This window comes from Rhinolophus sinicus, chromosome X (assembly GCF_036562045.2).
Source record: "Rhinolophus sinicus isolate RSC01 chromosome X, ASM3656204v1, whole genome shotgun sequence".
Lineage (NCBI taxonomy): Eukaryota > Metazoa > Chordata > Mammalia > Chiroptera > Rhinolophidae > Rhinolophus > Rhinolophus sinicus.
The window spans coordinates 31,753,145-31,774,283 of record NC_133768.1 but is presented as its reverse complement, the minus strand read 5'-3'; the positions used below and the strand labels follow the sequence as shown (position 1 = coordinate 31,774,283).

Below are 21,139 nucleotides of genomic sequence, written 5' to 3'. Positions count from 1 at the left end.
GGGGGTGGGTCAGACCTAATCAGGTGATCACTTTAAAGAGAGTCTAGAAGTGAGACATGGAAAAAGTCAGAGAGATTCTGCTGCTGGCCATAAAGAGGCAAGCCATCACCTGTCCTACAGCTGCAAAGAACTGAATTTGCTCAACAACCACATGAACTTGGAAGAAGAGCCTGTGCCTCAGATGAGACCTAGTCAATACCCTGATTGCAGCCTAGTGAGACCCTAAGCAGAGGACCTAGTCAAGTTGTATCAGACTTCTGAACCATGGAAACTGTGAGATAATAAGTGGGTATTGTTAAAAGCCTCTAAGTTTGTGGGGATTTGTTATGTAGCAATTATAACTAATACAGTCATGATACAAACTTTCCCCAGCCAGAGTAAAAAATGGATTCAGCCCTTCCTTATCTTCTTCCTGTTATATTATTCCCACCCATGAAATGTGCTAGATCTGATTGAGGTGTTCTGGTAATAACAGCATATGTTGGAATGTTTCATCACCAATAGGTGGTGAAAGCCTAATAAGGCCCCAGTGGAATTCCTTTCCTCTAGGATGTAGGTGGACTTTTCCATTCCTCCAGCTTCTGCTGGCGAGTATGAGTTTGGATGTTGGAGAGAGGTGTTAGGAGACAGAGATCACAAATGAGAGAAGTGGCTAGCCATTCTGGGTCCCGGAAGGTGAAGACAGAAAAATGGTTCATGCTTTCAAAGGGAATTACTTTCAGCTATGGACTCTGTGGCCTCCAAGGTGGAACAGGGAAACTTTATTAACTACCAGTGAGCCTGAGTGGGCATCGCTGTGTGGGTGAGGTGATGCTCTACATGCGGACCCCAAATTTGGGTCTCTCAAACTCTCCGATGTCTTGGTCATCTTCTCCAGAAAGAAGAGCCTGAGACAGGGTGAAAGTAGCTCATTTTAGAAGCGATCCCAGGAAGCAGGAGTGCAGAAGCAGGGAGAGTGTGACAGGGAAAGAGAGCAAGCCAATATGAACGCTCTATCAAGGTGTTATCGTTTTCAGGGACTTGATTGTGCAGGCACTTCTGTGAAGCCTACAGAATGCCCCCGGAAGAGTCCAGTGAGGAGATCGGTGACTGGGCATTTATCCATTAACTTCTACTCCCAAGGATGTTAACTCCCCTGCACTTCCAGGCTGTTCCTGCAGGTTTCCACAGCTTCAGAGATAAAAATGAAGCAGAAAAGTGGAGACACAAAGTGAGAGGGAGCCTGCACTCACAGGAATCGGCCTCCATAGCCTCACAGAAATCAGAGGTGGGCCATGGAGATGTGACACAGGGCAAAGAAAGCATCTGCTATGTCTGAGACAACGAGGGAAATGCCAGCAGCTGAGCAGGGATCCTTTGAGTATCTAGTTAGTGAAAGTTCTAGACCTTCCCTCTCTTCCTTATGTACATATGCACAAAATTGCACACAAAATTCAGAACTTTAGGTGTTTCACAGAGCTCACCCCTAAGTCTGTTCAGGGACCAGCAAGCTTCAAAATCCCTAAGATAGAAGAAAAGTGAGATTTATTTCCATGTTTTGCTGCTGGAGGGGCTATCTTGATGCCCTCAAATTCTGACCGACTTCTTTGCGGAGACTGGCAGGCATTTTGCCTCTGGGAAAGATAGAACACCTGAGAAGGTGCTCTGACCACAATGTGTGGCTCCCTCATTCCAGAGAGAGCTATGTTTGTAGCCAGATAAATCGTTTTGTCATGTTTCTCAGAGGTGGAGAATTAGACACAGACCTAGCAGGAAGTATAATCCACATCAGATGGTTCTGGAGGCTTTAATGGAAGAAAGACTCACAGAGATGTGGGAAAGCTTACAGGAACCAACAAGGAAAGTCGAGAAACCCAAAGACTAACAACAGGAAGCAGCAAACAAGAAGCAGGGAAGTAATCAGAGTTATTTGAACCCAGTATGATCTGAAGCCACAAAAGAAGGGCCACAGAAAAGGGGTAATCCAAGAGGAGCTTATATTTTTCCTGTTGCTGCTGTAACACATTACCACAATTTAGTGGCTTAAAACAATACAAATTTACTATCTTATACTTCTGGAGTCTGAAATGAGTCTTAAAGGACTGAAATCAAGGTGTCAGAAGGGCTGTGTTTCCTTGGGAGGCTCCAAGGGAGAATCTGTTTCCTTGCGTTTTCTAGCTTCTAGAGGTTACCCACACTCCCTGGCTCATGGCCCCTTCCTTGCATTACTTCAATCTCTGCTTCTTTCCTCACATCTACTACTGATTCTGATCCTGCTGCCTCCCTCTTATAAGGACCTTTGTAGTTCTATTGGTCCCACCCAGATAAGCCAAGAAGATTGCCCATCTCAGGATCCTTAAGTTAGCCACATCTGCCAAGACCTTTTTTTTTTTTTTGCCAATGTAAATTAATATGTTCAAATGTCCCAGGGATTATCACATAGACATCTTTGGAAGGCCATTATTCTGCTTACCAGAGAGCCATAGTTGAATGGCACAACCCCTGCCAACAACATGAAATCAAAGAGAGAGAAGGGGCTCTGAACTTTCTCTCCTCCTTTGCTCCACATCTCCTGTCAGTGCTTCCCATTGTCAGAATCTAACTAGAAATCAGCTGACAAGGGAGCCAGGAGATGCAGACCCTAAGCGCAAGAATAGTGGGAAAAGGGTGGGTGGTAAATTGGGTGAGGTGGTGATGAAGAATGACTAGCACAGTGGCTATGGCTTAATGGGGATGAGATTCACTTTGGAAATTTCAACCCAGTCTACTCAGGTAAATAAATGCCTTGGGAATTCCTATCTCAGTTCCTATCAATGTTTCCTTGATAAAGGCCAGCCAGAGCAATAATCCTGACTTCCTTCAGCCAAAGTCAGCAGTAGATTAAAATCCTCTGACTAGTTTCCAATTACACCAATCCTTCCTGTGTTTCAAAATTCAACTTGAGCCTCACCTTCTCGGAATCTATCTTTGCCGGCTTTAGCCAACAATAACCTATTCTTTTTTTTTCTTCGAAGATTTTATTGGGGAAGGGGAACAGGACTTTATTGGGGAACAGTGTGTACTTCCAGGACTTTTTTCCAAGTCAAGATGTTGTGCTTTCAATCTCAGTTGTGGAGGGTGCTGTTCAGCTTCAAGTTGTTGTCCTTTCAGTCTTAGTTGTGGAGGGCGCACCTCAGCTCTAGGTCCAGTTGCCGTTGCTAGTTGCAGGGGGCACAGCCCACCATCCCTTGCGGGAGTCGAACCGGCAACCTTGTGGTTGAGAGGATGCGCTCCAACCAACTGAGCCATCCGGGAGAGCTCAGCGGCAGCTCAGCTCAAGGTGCCGTGTTCAATCTTAGTTGCAGGGGGCAGAGCCCACCATCCCTTGCGGGACTCGAGGAATTGAACTGGCAACCGTGTGGTTGAGAGCCCACTGGCCCATGTGGGAATCGAACCGGCAGCCTTCGGAGTTAGGAGCATGGAGCTCTAACCACCTGAGCCACCGGGCCGGCCCAACAATAATCTATTCTTGCTTTGATTATCCATTAGTTTATTCAACCAACATTGCATTTGCTCTTGTACCAAGCACTGTGCAAAGGCACTTTGAACTGACTTGAAAGACATACCATCTCTGCCCCCAAGTAACCCACAATTGAATAAAGAAGCAAAGTCCTCAGAGAAAGCTGAATGGAAGAAACAGCACATGAGGAAGATCCCAAAGAATTTGTTGAATTTGAATGACAAACATGGAAGTGAAGAACATCCTTGGGTGAGGACCTGTCATATGCAAAAGTACATGGCTGTGAAAAGTCTTGAGGTGCTCAGGGAAAAGTGAGCCGCTTAAAGAGGTTGGAACCCAGGGAGCATTGGACAGCATGATGGGAGATAGGTCTGAAAATGCAGGGTGGGGCCAGATTGAGAAGGACTTTCATTCAAGCTAAGGATTCATGATGTTTTCCTATCCATAACCGGAAGCAACACAAGTTTTGAAGCAGGCAAGTGGCATGATTTGATGTTCATTTAGCAAGCTGAGGCAGAGAGGCTAGCGCAAGGCTATTGTGGAAGTCTTAATCACTTGGTTTGAAAGTGCGTCCCTAGAGCCCATGAGTCCACTTGACAGTAGGTTTAGAGTAGGAGAGTGGGTGGCACACCTTCACCTTTTTCTAGAGCAACAGTTTTCATCAGTTTGACACCTTGGGCTTTTGTATACAAGTTCATTTGATGGAACTGTTTTGCTCTAAGGTTGGTTAGATTCCACTGTGATAGGAGAGATGGGATGAAGTTCTTGGCTAAAGTTGCTAGTGAGGTTGACAAGCAAGTCAGATCAGAGCCCCTCTTCTGAGGTTGGCTGGGGGCAGTCTGGACATGCAGGCATGAAAGAGAGAAGTCAAGCATGATGAGGGTTTCTGGTCCTGGTTAGTTAGGCCCGGCTTTGGGGAAAGGGATTTGTTTAAATCTGGCATTGGGACCCCTGCGGGTGTTGTAAAATACATCCTGTGCATTTGGTTCTTTGAAGGTCAAAGGGGCCTGATGCTTCTGGTAAATGCCCTAGTGTTATGGAAATTAGATCATTCATTCATTCATTTGATAAGCATAATTTGAGCACTGCTAGGGGCTGAGGATTCAAAAATAGGTCAGACACAGTCCTTGCTCTAAAAGGATTCACAGCCGGGGTTATTATGGTCTGCAGCAGGAAGCAAGCAGGGAAGGGAGGTTGTGACTGCCCCTGAAAGGAACTGCAGCCACAGAGACCCTGGTTGCCAGGGGTGAGGCCACCCACTTCCCATTGCGTGGGGTTCACAATCCTCCCCATTCCTCCCACTGCAACAGTGGCTGGTCTCAGCCTCCCATCACAATGAGGCGGGCTGGGAAGAAGCCAAGCCCAGTCTTTGCCCCAGGCAGGGAATGTGCTCGCTCAGCTGGGACTCAAACCCAAGACAATCGTGGTCTTGTGGGGAGTTTGACTAGGAGACTCGAGATGGGTTTCTCTTTTCTTTCCTTTTAGACTTTGAGAGCCACTCTAAAAATATTGTTTTCGACTTAATTAGAATTTTCAAACTTGTCTTTATTTTAAAAAGTGGAAAAGAGGAAGAATAAAATGTGTAGATTTTTGTTATGGTCCCAGATGACCAACGAGAATGAGCTCAAATTTTAAAGTAACACAATCTAAATTGCAGATGCTCAATCAGATGAAAGATCCCCAGGCCAGTGAGGAGCGTTGTTTAGCAAACCAAGCAAAGGTTTTGTAAGTTGCAGGCCAAGAGTCTTACAAAGAACCCACAAAAATTGCACAATTAAGCCGCCCAACCCCCTTTTCAGCACATATCTCTTCACACCATGAATGATTTGAAGGCTGCATGCTTTTGGATTGCCCTGGTGAAGATTTAGTTTCCAGCTCAAGAAAATCCATGTCAGAAAATCGTCCTTCAGCGTTCTCAGAGGATAAATAAAAGAAAATTGCTGCGGAAAGAGCCCAATTTTGGTTTTTCAAAATACATGTGCAAGTAGATATCCAAAAAAGATGGGAATGATATAATCAAGATATAATAAAATTGTAATCTATAGATTGAGGGATTACAAGGATTTCTGTTTTCTTCTTTGAGCTTTTTAATTTTCTTGCCAATTAGCATTTTTGTAATTATAAAAAATGTTTTATTTTAAAGAATCACTATGAAAATCAGTTTCCTTATTTGTAGGAAGGAATAATCATGCTTCACAAAGATTCATGAGAATTCTATGACATAATGTATATACTGATCTTGTCATAGACCCTGAAACATGGGAGACATTCCATGGATTCGTAACTATGTTGTGGTAGCATCAATCTATGTTATGTACTTGAAAATTGCTTTGATTTTTAAATGAAAGTGAGACAGGTTAGTTAGCATGTTGCTAGGTAGACAGGGGGGGTCCCTGGTGGAATAAACAAAAAAGCAGCCATATCCTGAAACTCCAGGCCCTGGAATGTCTCCTTCACTCCAGGACGGAGACAGGAGAATACGCCTTAAGGTTAATAGATAATCTCAAATCCCTTCTGGCCGGACAAAGGAGCAGATCTGATAGATAGGAATGGGTTGGTTCGTTAATCCCTTCAGGATGAGCAAACAAGACAAACCTAATAGAAGAATTCCATTAGAAGGCTCCAGCCCCCTTCCCCAAGCAGGCAGGGGAACCTCAGTCACCGGGCAGCCCCATTCCTGACCCCCTCCCGCTCGGTAGCTGCAACCTCTTCTCCTGCCTCTAATAAACTATCCTCTTTGTAAAACTCCTTGCCTCTCCCTGGTCCGTGCGTCCATTCTTTGGCTTCACAAGACGCGATCCTGGCCCACACCCAGAAACTGCCGGCAGAGCCAACATCATTTACATCAAAAGCACAGAGCTCAAATTTTACACAAGTGTGGCAGGATCATTTATTAAGATATTAATTTGCAGTTGGATCTTGCTGCTCTAGGTATTTTTCCTTCTCCTCAGTCCCCCAGAGGAAGATGATCAGGGGGCTTCTTTGCTTCAGGGATTCCGTGTGGAGTGGTTGAAAACTGGAGTTGCCAGGCCCAGGACAAGGAATAAGAAGGGCAACTGCAGTCTGCTGATTTGCAGAAATGTAGAGCCAGTAAAACAAATTACACTGACAAAGAGTGCATGTGCGGGGAAGAGGTGGGTGTGAAGAAATGGAGGAGAATATTTGGAATTCAAGGATTTTAAGAAGGAGAAACCCCCCTTAAGAAGGAGAGGGGGTTACAGATGGATTGAGACTCTGAGGAAAGGGACTGGGTTCTTGAAGGTCCTGCTGACAGTGGGGAACCTGAGCCCTGTTCCCACACATGGTGACTGCGTAGGGTTAGGTCTTCCAACTAAAGGGCTCTGGGATGGCAAGTGTGATGATGTCTGTAATTCACTCTAAATGATTTCAGCATAGCCCTTGTGATTTTATTATGTGATAGTTTAAACTTCAACTCTAGGGGCTATCGGTGGCCTATTGGACACACCCCATTCCAAGAGTTCTCAACTGACATTAGATCAGAAAGGCCACCTTCCAGAGGTGGCTCCTTCAAGCATGCCATCAATAGTGTTCCAAACAACACTTGAGGCTTTCCTAATTAGGATATAGTGAGTATCAGAAATGGGTTTTCATTGCTGGAATTCGTGACTTGTTAGGTAGCAGAAAGAATGCCAGAAACAGGTGCTCTTTCTACTTCTAGCCAATGCTATTGGCATGCCACCTGTGTCCCCTCACCCTTATACTTTTGGGCATAGCAGCTCACCGTCAAGTGCCGGCAGTTGCATTGGCAGGCCTATGGGCTTTCTCTTGTCACTGGAGCCCACTTTTCTGCCTGTGTGGCAGGAAATCGTCATTTCCTCTTGAGCAGTCCTCAATCAATAATTAACCAGAGTTGGTACGTAAATACCCCAGCTCCCTTGCCCCTCAAATGGATTAACTCTGAGGCCTCTCTTACACACTGGCTCCAAGCATTTTTCCTGGAGATTTAAGCTCTAGTCACCCATAGTGGTAACTGTCTTGACAACATACTTTTCACTGGCGGACCTTTTTTCCTGAGGCTCACTTATCCATTCTCCTACTCGTGGTGTCTTCACCTCTTAAATGAATTACCTGGCTTATGAGAGAACCAAATGGGAAGCACGAACAGGCCATAAGAAGCTAGCAAGGTCTGTAACCCACATGCACAGGCAGCTCTAGACTCAAGCTCTAAATGATATTGTCTGCAAATTTAAACAAGAAAGATTTGATTGCATGGTTCAAGAGTCCTGCCTCTGGAGGTTTGAGATTTGCCTCAAGTGAACCTTTCAAGCGAGGTGGTGGTTGGAGCACCTGAAAGGGCAGAGACCCAGAGCTTCCAAGCCTACATACAGCTTGTAGGAATTGTTTTGGTACTTCCCCTTCAAAAAAACTTAATAACTATCCATGCAAGTGGCAAAATTTGTTCAAAGATTTGCATTCTATTGGTGAGGTTATGGGAAGAGTAGCTACTGTTTCTGTATCTGAAAGTTTCTTGTGGCTCCAATTGCCTACCAAAAAACACCAAACAGCTGCCTGTGAGTTTTGGTATATATTACTTTGGAATTGTAGGGAAACAGGCTACTGAACACCAAGATATAACTATATCTATATATCTATATCTATCATATATATGATCACTATCATATCATATGTGATATGATAGATAGATGATATTTATATCTATATCTGTATCTAAACAACAGACATTTATTTCTCAGTTCTGGAGGCTGGGAAGTCCAAGATCAAGATGGATATAGATGATATAGCCATAGATATGGATATAGATATAGATATATCAGTGATATATATATATATATATATATATATATATATATATATATATCCATATATGTGTGTGTGTGTGTGTGTGTATATATATATATATATATATATATATATATATATATATATCAAGAGAGAGAGAGCCAAAAAATGTATACACATTTTAAGAAAGTAAAAAAATGTATTAAAATTGTAATACAATGAATGACACTAGCATTCATTTGATTAACGCCATCTTTTGAGTGAATGTCATACTGTACATTGCTATGTAATTCAACTTCAAAAATTAATACATAGATAACATCTCTTAAAATGTGTACATTTTTTTGGCACCCCTGGTGTGTGTGTTTGTGTGTGTGTGTGTGTGTGTGTGTGTGTGTGTGTGTGTGTATCAGTGGTGACCACTGAGCGCTAAACATACCCCAGGGCTCTTCCTCAAATGTCATCTGTATTAAGTGCTCAAACCCTTCACACAGCCTTGGAAAGTAGGCATGTGAAATTAGCAGTAACTACTATTGAATTTCCCACCAGCTCAGAGCATATTAAGTTGAATTTAGTAAAATAAAGATACATTTCACTTCTTGCACCAGATTTATAAAGTAAAACTCATACTTGTACACACTGAAAATTTATATTGTCCGTGTTTTTCTACAGTTAACCAAACCGAAACTGTGTCCTGAGTCACTGGATGTCCTAACATGTCCATTGTTTTAACCTGTTCTTAAATTCTTCCCACGTCCATCACCTCCACCCTAGATCAAGTCATCTGTCATCTCTGTCTGGGACACTACCACACCTTCTAACTGATTCCCCTTACTACTCATTTTTGCAACTCTCCACCCCATAATCTATTTACCTCACTTAAACCAGAGTGATCTTTCAAACTCCCAGCTCTGAGCATATGACACTCACTGTCTTAGTGTGTTTGGACTGCTGTAACAGAATGCCATAGACTGAACAGCTTGTAAACAACAGACATTTATTTCTCTCAGTTCTGGAGGCTGAGAAGTCCAAGATCAAGGTGCTGACAGATTCAGTGTCTGGCGAGAGCCTGCTTTCTGGTTCATAGACGGAGCCTTTTTGCTGTGCCCTCACATGGTGGAAGGGGCGAGGGAGCTCTCTGGGGTCTCTTTTATAAGGGCACTCATCCTATTCACGAGGGCTCCACTTTCATGACCTAATCACCTCCCAAAGGCCACACCTCCTGATACCATCACATTGGGGTAAAGATTTCAATGTATTGATTTTGGAAGGAGATAACCTTCAGCTTATAGCACCCTCCAATATCTTCCCATTGCTATAAGGGAAATCCTTAGAAACAAATTTTGTAAGCTACTTCATAATGTTGCTTCCACTGGGCATCTTTCAGCACTCCACCTGGGCCCCCTCTGGGCCCTAGAGTGTCATTTATCTTCCATACCTAGAATGTGGTATAGACCTTCCAGCTTCTAGATTTTTGCCTGAACTTGTCCCCCTATCTGAAATGATCTCACCTGCCTTGCCCACCCCTTTCATCTAGTTACTCTTACTCTCCCTTCAGTTATTAGCCCAAAGTCTCTTCCTCAGGAAAATCATCCCTGGCATACCACCACCACCCAGGTTGGACCAGTACTCCTGGTCACTGTCTGTGGCAGGATGGAAAATGGCCTCTTAAAACATATCCACATTCTAATCCCTGGAGTTTGTAAATGTACCTCATAGTGCAAACACTTTGTAGATGTGATTAAATTAAGGACGTTGAGATAAGGAGTTTATCCTAGATTGTCTAGATAGGCCTTAAATGCAATCACAAGTGTCCTTATAAGAGAAAGACAGAGGGAGGTTCGATATACACAAAGAGGAGAAGGTGATGTGAAGACAGAACAGAGATATTTGAAGATGCTGGCTTTGAAGATTGGAGTGATGTGGCCACAAGCCAAGGAGTGCCAACAGCCACCAGAAATTGCCATACCAGAAGAAATCTGTGACATGGAGCCTTTCCATTGTGATCAAAATATACAGTGAATGCTGCTGCCGAGTGCCATCCAACGGAAAGGCAGGGATCTTCAATATGGGAAGAGGCACATTGAACCTTAGTAACAGTGTGTAACAAGTTTCAACTTGTTCAGTGTAGTCAGTCGGGTGTGAGCTACAGTTGAAAGAAAGTGTGTTTTAAAGTGTGCTGTAAATCATCCTCCATCATGACAATTCTCCGTGTCACACATCACTTCTGGTATATGGCAATTTCTGTCAAATAAAAACATTACAGTGTGTCCTCATCCACCTTATTCACCAGATCTGGTACCATGTGACTTCTGGCTCTTCCCCAAAGTCTAAATGATTCAGGACACTGAGGCAGCCACGACAGTGCAACTAAAGACACTCATGAAAGAAGATTTCCAGAACTGCTTCAGAAAGTGGGAAGAACAATGGGATTAGTGTGTTCAAAGTGAGGAGGAGTATTTTGAGGGGAATTAATGGTAATGTTTCTTTTACTGTAATAGATTTTTTTTTAATTCAAACATTCATCATATTGTTTGGTCACATCTCATGTAGTTAGTTTTCTTTGTGATCATAAGTAATTTATGTCATGTACTTTAAATGTTATTCTGAAAAAGGTCCATAGACCTCCCCATCTGGGTAGTCAAAGGGGTCTGTGGCATGAAAAAAATTAAGACCTTTGCACTAGATTCCATCTCCAGAAATATCAAGATCACATGTGTTTTACTCACCATTGTAACCTGACCGTCTAGAAGAATTCCTGCTACATAGAAGGGGCTTGACAAATATTTATTGGATAAATAAATAAATTAGTGAATGAATCATCAAAAGCCTGTAAAAATAGAACAGAGAAAAGAATTCAACACCATAAACTGTTCTTTCTACCAAGAAGTTAACACATAGGGAAGAATAATCCAGAGCTGCCACAAAGAAGCTTGTTTAGTACATTAGCCAGAAGTACAGAACAATTTGCTTGTTTTGAAGAAATTTATCCTCTTCGACCAAGCCAGTAGTTTCTCATGGACCTGGGAAAGGAAAAGAAACATTAGCTTAGTCAGCCAGTGTTCCAGTTATCTATTGCTATGTAGCAAACTACCCCAAAATTAGTGGCATAAACAACCATTTTGTTGTGCTTATGAATTCTGCGGGTTAGGATTTCAAAGATGGCACAGTAGGGATGACTTGTCCTTGCTCTACAATGTCCCCATTCCACAATGTACCTCAGGTAAGAAGTCTTGAATGTCTGGGTGAATCCACGGCAAGGGTCTGGAATCATCTGGAGGCTTCTTCACTTACATGCCTGGTGCCTGGGCTGAGATGAGTCAAAAGTTGGTCTACTTTGGGATGGTTGACCAAAGCATCTATATATGGCCTCTTCTTGTGGCATGGTCTTTCCTCCACATGACAGCTAGGTTCTGAAAGAGAGTGTCCTGAGAGAAAGAGTATTCAGAGAATAAACATTTCATGAGACATAGAGAAAGCTGCATGGAATTTTATGACCAACCTCAGAAGTCACATACATAAGAACATACTTCCACCATACTCTATTGGGCAAAACTAGCCTGCCCAGCTTCAAGGGGAAGGGACCCACACTCCTATCTCTCAATAAGAGGAGTATCACCATAACCAGGTTGGGGTAAGAGGTGTCAAAGGTAAATCATCCATGTATTTGAAATCTATAGGAACTTCCCTTGAATGAGCTGAACCTTCATCGAATGCACGTGAAACTCTGGATGTTTGATATTGACTCAGTTCAGGAATGATTCATGCGATTGTTGCTGCCATATCCAGAGGATGAAATGGAAGGGAAGACAGCTGAAATATTAATCTATGGAGGCCTGTCTTTTCATGGGGTCTAATAAATTATACAAAACAAGTCACTGGTTCTAAGTGGATTAGCTGCCCATCATGTAGGGGAAGGTCATGGCCCATGATCTAGTTAAGGAAGATTGTTTCTCTTCAGTTTAAATGATAATATATCGAGAGAAACTTTGAATTCAGATGCAAGTAGGCAAGCTAAGTTGAAATTTCTTATCATGAAAACAAATAAATTTCCTCTTTTTTGAGGGAGAGCAATAGTTTCTTAAACTCCAAAGGAAGGAAGGAGGAAAAACAAACCAAATTTTAGTTAAGTTGTCATCCATAAAATTTAAACTTAAGTAGCTTTCAAATCCTTCTAGAAGCCTGCCTAGATTCAATGATTTCATAGCAGTCCATTCAGGTCTTTGAAAATTATTAGATGATTAGCATAATGCTATTAGCATAATGACAATTTTTATAATTATGTGATCATATATTGTATTAAAGAGTTCCTTTAAATTGTTAGAGGAATCTTAACAGCTGCTATCTCATCTTATCTTCATAATCACACCATAAGATTGGAAGCACTAGTAAGTCCATTTTACAGATAAATAAAATGAGGCACTAAGACGTTTAACAAATTGTTCTACTTTGCCAACAACATCTTGGCAGACCAGACCCTAGAACCAGCACTCCCAGCCTAGTTCCCAGTTAACCAGATCATAGTAATACTGCAATTGCATCTATGGCGCCTGAGGGAACACTAGTTCCATGCTAGTGATGTTCAAGGCTCCTCCCCAGACACAAAATCCTAGAGATCACAGACCAAGGGATGAGAAAGAAGAGACAAGAATTCCTTCCTATTCAGCTTGTCTCTCAGTGTCCTCTAGGCATAGCCTGAATCTTTTAGGGCTTGTGCCTTTTCAGAGCTGCTTTGAACTACAATAAAAGGCACCAAGAAACATTCCTCACATGCCTCCCTGTATACTGCCCTTTGCAACTGACAACCTGGGACAAACTCTCTCTTCTTAGAGTTCATAATTTAGCTGCTAGTGCCATACAGTCATCTTGTGGGTCACTTCAGTCCTTCTCTCCCTCTACCCTTCATGTCTAACTCATCATCAAGTCCTTTCTAGTGTTCATAGACCTGTCTCTCAGCCATGGGTGCACTCATCAGTGTTTAACAACTGACTCTACCCCAAAACAAAAACAAACAAAAAAGGAACCACCTCTGATTAGTAGTGTTTGCCAATTTCTCTGGTGTAAATCCCTTCACCACTGCTGATTTCAGACTACAAATATGACGTCACTGAATGTGGAGTTGGGGAATGAATGCACACAATCCACGCTCGCAAGTGGGTTCAGCCCGCTCCGGCACACCACTGACTCATGCTTCCTCTCTTCTAACTCCTTGCTATTACTTAATGATTTTAGTTCATACTCAATCACTTGCCAGTAGAATTTATGCAGTATCTTTCCAGCTTGTCTGTCTTTGGTTTTGTAATCCTGCCACACCTACCCATTCCCCACTTACATACCATTCAGCAGCCAAAGGAACTTTCCAAAATCATACATCTGATTATGTCTCCCCGCTCTTTGTGGCCCAAGCTTGGTCCCTCTGCCCAGTACAAATCATAAGATCCACAGGAAGGTACACAAGTCCCTTCAAGGTCTAGAGAAGTGGTTATCAAGGCTGGCTGCACATAAGAATCTTCTGAGGATTCTGTCTCTATTTGGTTTTTAAAAAAATATTTTGTTCATTATTGAGTTTTTGCATTAATTTTCATTTTTAAAGTATTGGGTGAGCAGGCCCCCAGGCTCTGGTGACATGCTTCCTGCCCTCTGTTGCTCAGCTTAAGGGTGTTTGTGAGTTTCTGCAGTTAGTTACTAATCTCTGGGTAAGATCATGTCACAGGTTGGATTGTCTGGAAGCTGATGCTGACATGGAGTTTGGCATGCAGGATATTTATTAAGGATTAACATCTGTGGGAGGGAGCAGGAGACAGAAGGTTTGGGTAGTGGGAGAAGTCAAACTGCGATGCTTGATCAACCCCACAGGGAGACTGGAGTATATAGGGCCCATCATAGTTATCTGGCAGTGGGCCAAAATGGTGCCCCAGGAGGGCATGGCCTTGGGCAAGCCCTCTCTGCAGCTGAAGTGGACCCTGAAGTGGGCTGACAGCTGGAATCATCTCAGCCCAGGCACTGGGCATGCAAGTGAAGAAGCGGATGTAAGTGAAGGTATCCTCAACGTTCCCAGCTCCTGGGACAAGTACTTCCTTGAGGAGGGTTCTGGGTGGAGCATAATTTTGCCCGCCACACACCTTCCCTGCCTATCCAACACTTTTGTAACCAATTCTACGTATTGAGCTTCCCCTGTTTTGAAATCTCTAGAGTGCTTTATGCTGTCTTAGATGAACATTCAATGATACAAAAAGCATAGTGCCATCTATGAAATGAGAAGATCATGGTTCAAGGGTAGTTACCACCAGACAGGAGGGGCAAACAAAAGCTCTTGCAATGATGGAAGGAGAAGTCTCAGAAAGAGAAAGAAGGACCAGAGGTCAGATGCCAAAATGCTCACTCCCCTCGCACACCTACAAGGGTGAAACATGAAGGAGGCAGCAATGGAGGGAACTAGAAACACCAAGAAAGATTTGGATGGTTCTAAGCACAAAGCAACGGTATTGCTCCTTGCTTCCTAGGGAAAATTGCAAGCTTCTTAGAGTGAGCCCTGGATTTAGTATGATACTGGTACACTGTTGTCTCACAAAGGTGGTAAGTTTAAATTGGAAGAAGGAAGAAGCAGGGAGCGGCAAAGAAACAAGCAAACCAGTCACCCGCCATTAGAAGCTATCCCACATGTTCCACCCAGTGACTAATAGACACTGGAATATGTGGTTTTGATTTTGCCATATTGCCACCCCAAATAAAATAGCATTCTGTTTATCAGGAAGATGGGGAGACTGGATACTCAGTAGGCAATTAGTAGTTTTTGCCACAGATGGTGATGGCAAATTGGCAAATTTTGAGTATATTCTTTCTTGCAAAATTAAAAGTTGACATCATTATGGCAGTCCCCTTGATTTTTAAAACATCATATTGGTCAATTAAATCCCAAATCCAGACCCAGTGCTCTTAGTCATTTTGCTATATAAGCTTGGGCTAAGATACATGATTCTTTCATAAGAATTAGTGAGTGTGACAAACTCATCTAGTCTGAATTGTTGATGGAAAAAGACTCCAGGAGACCCGCCCACCATCCATGCAGCCTTGTTTCTTTCAAGTGACCATGTTTTAACTATGGTCTTTGGAGACACATGTGCTGTCCCAGAAAGAAGTCCTTAGGTCTCTTGGGAACTCTCCAGCCTTCCACCCCATCTCCTGCTCCCGCTCACTCTGCCCTGTGACCCAGTCATCCTGACTTGCTTGCCCTTCCTGGCATTCATCCAACATCTTGCTTCTGTGCCCTTCTTTGAGCTGGGCCTGCTGCCAGTTGTATTTCTTGCCAATCCCCTATGGTCATGTGGGAAAATAGCTTCCATCTCTCCAGGCTTAACTCAAATGCCATCTCCTCTGCAAAAGTATCTGAGTTCCCTCCAGCTTGATGTAATCCCTCTTCTGTGAGCACCCAGAAAACTTTGTTGGTACGTCTACTATGACAAGTACTATGCTTAATCCATAGTATGGATATTTGGGCATGAATTTGATTTTTTAAGTGAGCATCATTGTCTTGTTTATCATTGTAAGTCCATAACCTATAGAATAGTAGCTGGTACATAGAAGCTACTCAATACATATTTGTTGAAAGAATGCATATATAAGAAATGCAGAATGAATAGATATAATTAATGAATGCAGAGTGAATGGAGGACATACAATATAAGATATGAAAAAAGAGAGAAAGATGAGTAAATGAATGAACGTTCCTGTTCATGCCCAGGGTGAACGTCCACTGGCCTGGGCACTAACAGTCTCCAAGGCAGACAGGCTCCAGGGTATGTGCTCTCAGACTCAGCAGTACTTCCACTTTCTCTTTGTCAGATTTTCCCTGACAGGAACCCTGTCTTGTCATTGCTCATTATCTTTTCTATCTCCGAGTTGCCTTGTGTCCTCTTTCCCACAGATAAAGAAGACAGTCCAACTTAGCAGGCTCAGCATGACCAATGGGTAAGAGTAAGTCTCAGCTGCCTGCAACCAGAGGGCAGCTGGAATGATGGCCCAAGCACAGGTCTTTCCAAGGTAGACAAAGACTGGAACAAAATCCAAGAGGGCCCAGGCAGGCTGGACCTGCTGTTAATGTGAAGGAGGTCCTGCGTCTTCCCACGGCTAGGGCAGGTGATCCGGTCACATTTCAGGCAAAAAGAAAAAGCCACCTCGGCAAAATAGAAAAGAGTCATATTTTGTTGATTTTAAGCTAAAATAACAAAATGCAGCCAGCTAAGCAACCCACTAATCAAATAAGCAAACAGATAAAACTCAGCCAAGTAAAACAATACCTGACACCTTCACTTGGAAAATCAGTTTTTCTGTTGTTGTTGTTTTTTAGGGTAAATCTCATCTTTTCCGAGAATACATTTGTTTTCAGCAGGTTTTCTTCGGAATTCTCTTTCACTGTCCTCCCCACCCCACCCCCTGCCTCCTTTTCATGAGTCTTACCTCTGTGTCTCTTTCTCTCTCCTTTGCCATCCTTCGCCATTGGGCTAGGCCCACATGCCACTTCTCCTTTCCCATGTGTCATCTTTTGATTAGCAAGGAAGCAGCCATAACAGATCCCACACAAAAAAGACCCACTTTGACAGCTGTGATGTCAGCCAGGATCTACATTTCCCTCCTGTGATATCAGACCCAGGGCTATAAGCAGATTGAGTATTTGGGTACAGGAGACATTTCATTTCAAAGCATTTAACAGGCATTAACTAATGCATGCTCACTGGTGAGGGTGGTGGCTTCCCACTCTCACAAAGGGCCCTGGTTCTCAGCCCCTTAGCACACACTGTGCTTTCCTTTGTGAATGGGGAACAAAAGGAAAGGAAAGAAAAGGAAAGGGAAAAAAAACGTTTCTGCAACATTAAATTGGTATTCCTTGTGCACGTCCTGTTTGCTAGAAAGGCGCCTCCTTATCAGATTCCAGACCTGAGACACACCTTCTATTTTAGGTTTGAACTGCACAGAGGTAATTATTTCCACCCATTTTTCCTTCCAGCTAAAGGTAGGAGGGCATTTCTGCACTGAGATTAGTAAAACAAAAACTCAAATCTCTACCAACCCTGGAATGAAGCAGTGACATGCAAATGACACAAGTCAGAGAGCGAGCTGATTGGTGCTGCTCTCTGGAGATGATGATGTCAGTAACAGGCTAAGCTCTGGGTGGCTGGGAGAAAGCATGGAGAGGAATGATTGCGATCAAGACTCAGGAGAAAGAGAGAGAGAGTGTGTGTGTGTGTGTGTGTGTGTGTGAGAGAGAGAGAGAGAGAGAGAGAGAGAGAGAGAGAGAGAGAGAGAGAGAGAGAGAGAGAGATGGGAAAGTGGTGCATGAGACCAACATTGCATCTGGGTATGCCCTAGCCCATCATTTGAAAAGCAACTCCAGTAATCCCAATAACCTTCTGTAAGAACATAGCCTTGGGGGTAAAATTGGTTTTCTATTTTTAAAATGTTCTGCTTTCTAAATTCTCCAGGTAGCCTTTGACTATACAAGGCTCAAGGCCACTGCGTTGCTTCTAAAGCTCTGTATATCTGCATCTTCACCCCAAAACACATGTTTTTGTTCTAAACGCTAGGACGTCATGGTTTGATTATACTCAAAGCCAATCTCAGTGTTGGCCTCACCTTGCCCTTTCCTGTGCTGAACACCTCCAGCACATACCAGAGTCCTAGGCCATCTAGTCACAGAATGCCAGACTCTACAATTCCATGAGATGTCTGGAGATGTCACCTCTGCTTTCTCCTTTCCCTTAGAGTCACAGAATTTTGCAGCTGGAGGGCTATCAGAGGTCACCTGCAGTAAATTTGCTCATCATATAGATATGGAAACTAAAGACCAGCAAAGAGTAGTGGTTCTCAAAAAGCCGCCTAGATAGACCTTGGTACATGGTTCTCTTATGAAACGCTCAGTCCTCCAATTAAGGATGTGCCAGTAAAATTTCTTACAGTTCTCAACCAGCACATTCAAATAAACTGCAAGCTTCTTGATGGCAGTTCAAGTGATTTGTTGGTCGCTTTGCCTGCACTTCCCATATCTTCTCAAAGTTCCTTCTGAGTGGACAGCCAGCTCTGTCTGCTAGTCTCTGTTGGGAGGACCAAAATGGACAGCTGACCTAACATGTGACATCTGATCATTCTCTTCCAGCAATTGGGAATTCAAGTAAGTATCTGTTGTGCTTAACTAGAGAGGACATATAAGACCCTCAAAGGTGCCTGATTTTCCTCAGGTACAAGAGGTAGAAAATGCCAGAAGGGTTTAAGGGCCTCATAGATAGAGAGAGTCAGGAAAAAAGTGGTTCACTACCTGTTTCGCAATGGATTTTAAGTTCTGGTTCCAGTCCTCCTGAGTCCTGCTGCCCTTCCTGACTTTGAGTTCTGGAAGACAACCACGAATCCTTTCAATATGTGCTCCTTTCTGATGAAAATAATTTGAATAGATTTCTATTACTTGCTCCTGAGGCCATGTATACTTTCTTTTTTCAATTTTTTTTATTAATTTCAGGTGTACAAAATAACAAAATGATTAGACATTTACACCCCTCACAAAGTGATAACACCCCTCCCAGTCTACTACCTCCTTCATATCATATATAGCTGGTACGATACCATTGACTATCTTCCCTATGCTGTACTTTAAATCCTGTGAATATATATATATATATTTCACATTCAATATTATTCCACATCAGCTTCAGGTGTACAGTGGTCAGGCATCTACACAATCTATGAAATGATGCCCCTGATAAGTCCAGTTCCTATCTGGCACCCTAAATAATCTATGCAACATTATTGATTATATTCCCCATACTGTATTTCACATCCCAATGACTATTTTGTTTCTACCAATTTGTACTTTCTAATCCCTTCACCGTCTCCCCCATCCGCCAACCCCCTTCCTATCTAGCAACCATAAGTTTCTTCTCTGTATTTCTGAGTCTATTTCTGTTTTGTTTGCTTATTTATTCTGTTCTTTAGATTCCACATATAAGCGAGATCATACAGTATTTGTCTATCTCTGTCTGACTTATTTCACTTAGCATAATATTCTCTAGGTCCATTCATGTTGTTGCAAAGGGAAGATTTCATTCTTTTTGTGGCAGAGTAATACTCCATTGTGTAAATGTACCACAATTTCTTTATTCAACCGTCTATCAATGGGCATTTCAGTTGTTTCTATATCTTGGATATTGTGAATAGAGCTGCAATAAACATTGGGGTGCATATATTTTTTTGAATTAGTGTTTTGGATTTCACTGGATAAATACCCAGGAGTGGAATTGCTGCGTCATAAGGTAGTTTCATTTTCAATTTTTTGAGGAACCTCCATACTGTTTTCCATAGTGACTACACCAATTTGCAGTCCCAAGCCCATGTATACTTTCATTGTCAATTTTTAATGCAATGCCTTCTGTATCAGTTAGCTATGGCTGTGTAACAAATTACTTCCACACTTAGCAACTAAAAAGCCACAAAAATTACCTCACCGTCTTTGAATTTCAGGAATCTGGGCATGGCTTACCTGGGTACTCTGACTCAGTGTCTCTCATGGGGCTACAATCAAGGTATCACTGTGACTGCAGTCCCATTTCAAGGCTCAACTGGAAGGATCTGCTCCCAAGTTCACTCCCATGGCTTCTGGAAGGCCTCAGAAGATCTTCTTCCAAACTCACACACATGAACCTCTTTATATGGTTGCCTCACAGCATGGCAGCTAGCTACCCCTGCAGCAAGCAATACAAGAGAGACTGAGAGAAAGCACCCCAAAATAGGAGCTAGTCTTTTCACAACCTAATCTTGGAAATGTCATCCCATCACTTCTATCATATTCTGTGTTAGAAGTGAATCACTAGGTCTAGCTCACACTCAAAGGGAGAAGATTTCACAAGAGCATGAATACCAGGAGGCCGAGATTATGGGGGGCTGTCTTAAAGTCTTCCTTCCCCACCTTAGCTGAGATTAATACTCAAAGTTTGCCAAATACATATGTGCCACAGTGTATTCTCTGTTCATCCTTTGTCTCTTCCTTACGTTTCAGAAGCACTGTCTGATTGAATAAGGCTCTTTGACCCAGTCTGCTTTCTAGCAAGTACATATGATGACTAAAGACCAAAGTTCTCTCATCATCTAGATTACAAATTCCCTGAAAGCAGGAATTATGTTTTAGTCTCTGCAATGCTTTGAACACCATATGCAATCAATAAATATTTAATCATTGGTTGAATGGATCTGTGTGATACAGAAGAAATAGCTCTCTGACATGAGTCTCTGGCACCTAAGCTTTAGTTTTGGTTGTGTTCAACCATTTTGACCTTGGGTAAATCACAACTTTTTATGGCCCCTTTAAAAGAAGGAGATTAGAGCAGAAGATCTTTAAAGCTACTGTAATAAGTAATATTTCTAGAAAATTCCTCCTTATTTGAATTCCCTTTGGGGAAGTGTATAAGACACCACTGGTGACCTTAATCATCCTCTTGGCCCACCTCTAATTTTAGCAGCAGCTGCAGTGAACAGATTCATATCAAGCTGAGAGTGTTTTCTTTCTGCCCCTGAGTCTTCTCCACCCTTGTGGGAGTTGGGAGTTTGCCTGGTCTATGTGTACGTGCAGCTCAGAAGTGGGAAGGTGTTAGGACCCCCAGGGCAATTTTCAACCAGGGTAAGATGTGCATAAAGGCCTGAGGGTCCTGTCCTTTCAGTGAACCATTCCGTAAGGCATTCTCTACACTTCCTATGAAATCAGCCGCTGTTGCCCTCTGTTATTTTAGAGTTTCTTCCCTGTCTTACTCTCTCCTTTCCTTCACTTCTAATTGCTAGGATCACCTCTCAAATAACCTACCTTCACCCAAGTCCTTGTGTCATGCTCTGCTTTCAAGAGAACTCAAACTAAGACAGGAAGCC

At 42.8% G+C, this 21,139-nt stretch overlaps 1 long non-coding RNA gene across 1 annotated transcript; it reads right to left on the bottom strand.

The window, feature by feature from the left end:
* Positions 1 to 11,095: 11,095 nt before the first annotated feature.
* LOC141569732 (uncharacterized) lies at positions 11,096 to 16,932 on the bottom strand. The gene is made up of 3 exons (XR_012493486.1): positions 16,697 to 16,932; positions 11,458 to 11,667; positions 11,096 to 11,262 (listed from the first exon to the last, which is right to left on the bottom strand). It is a non-coding gene; the product is annotated as an uncharacterized LOC141569732 (long non-coding RNA).
* Between the last annotated feature and the right edge of the window lie 4,207 nt (positions 16,933 to 21,139).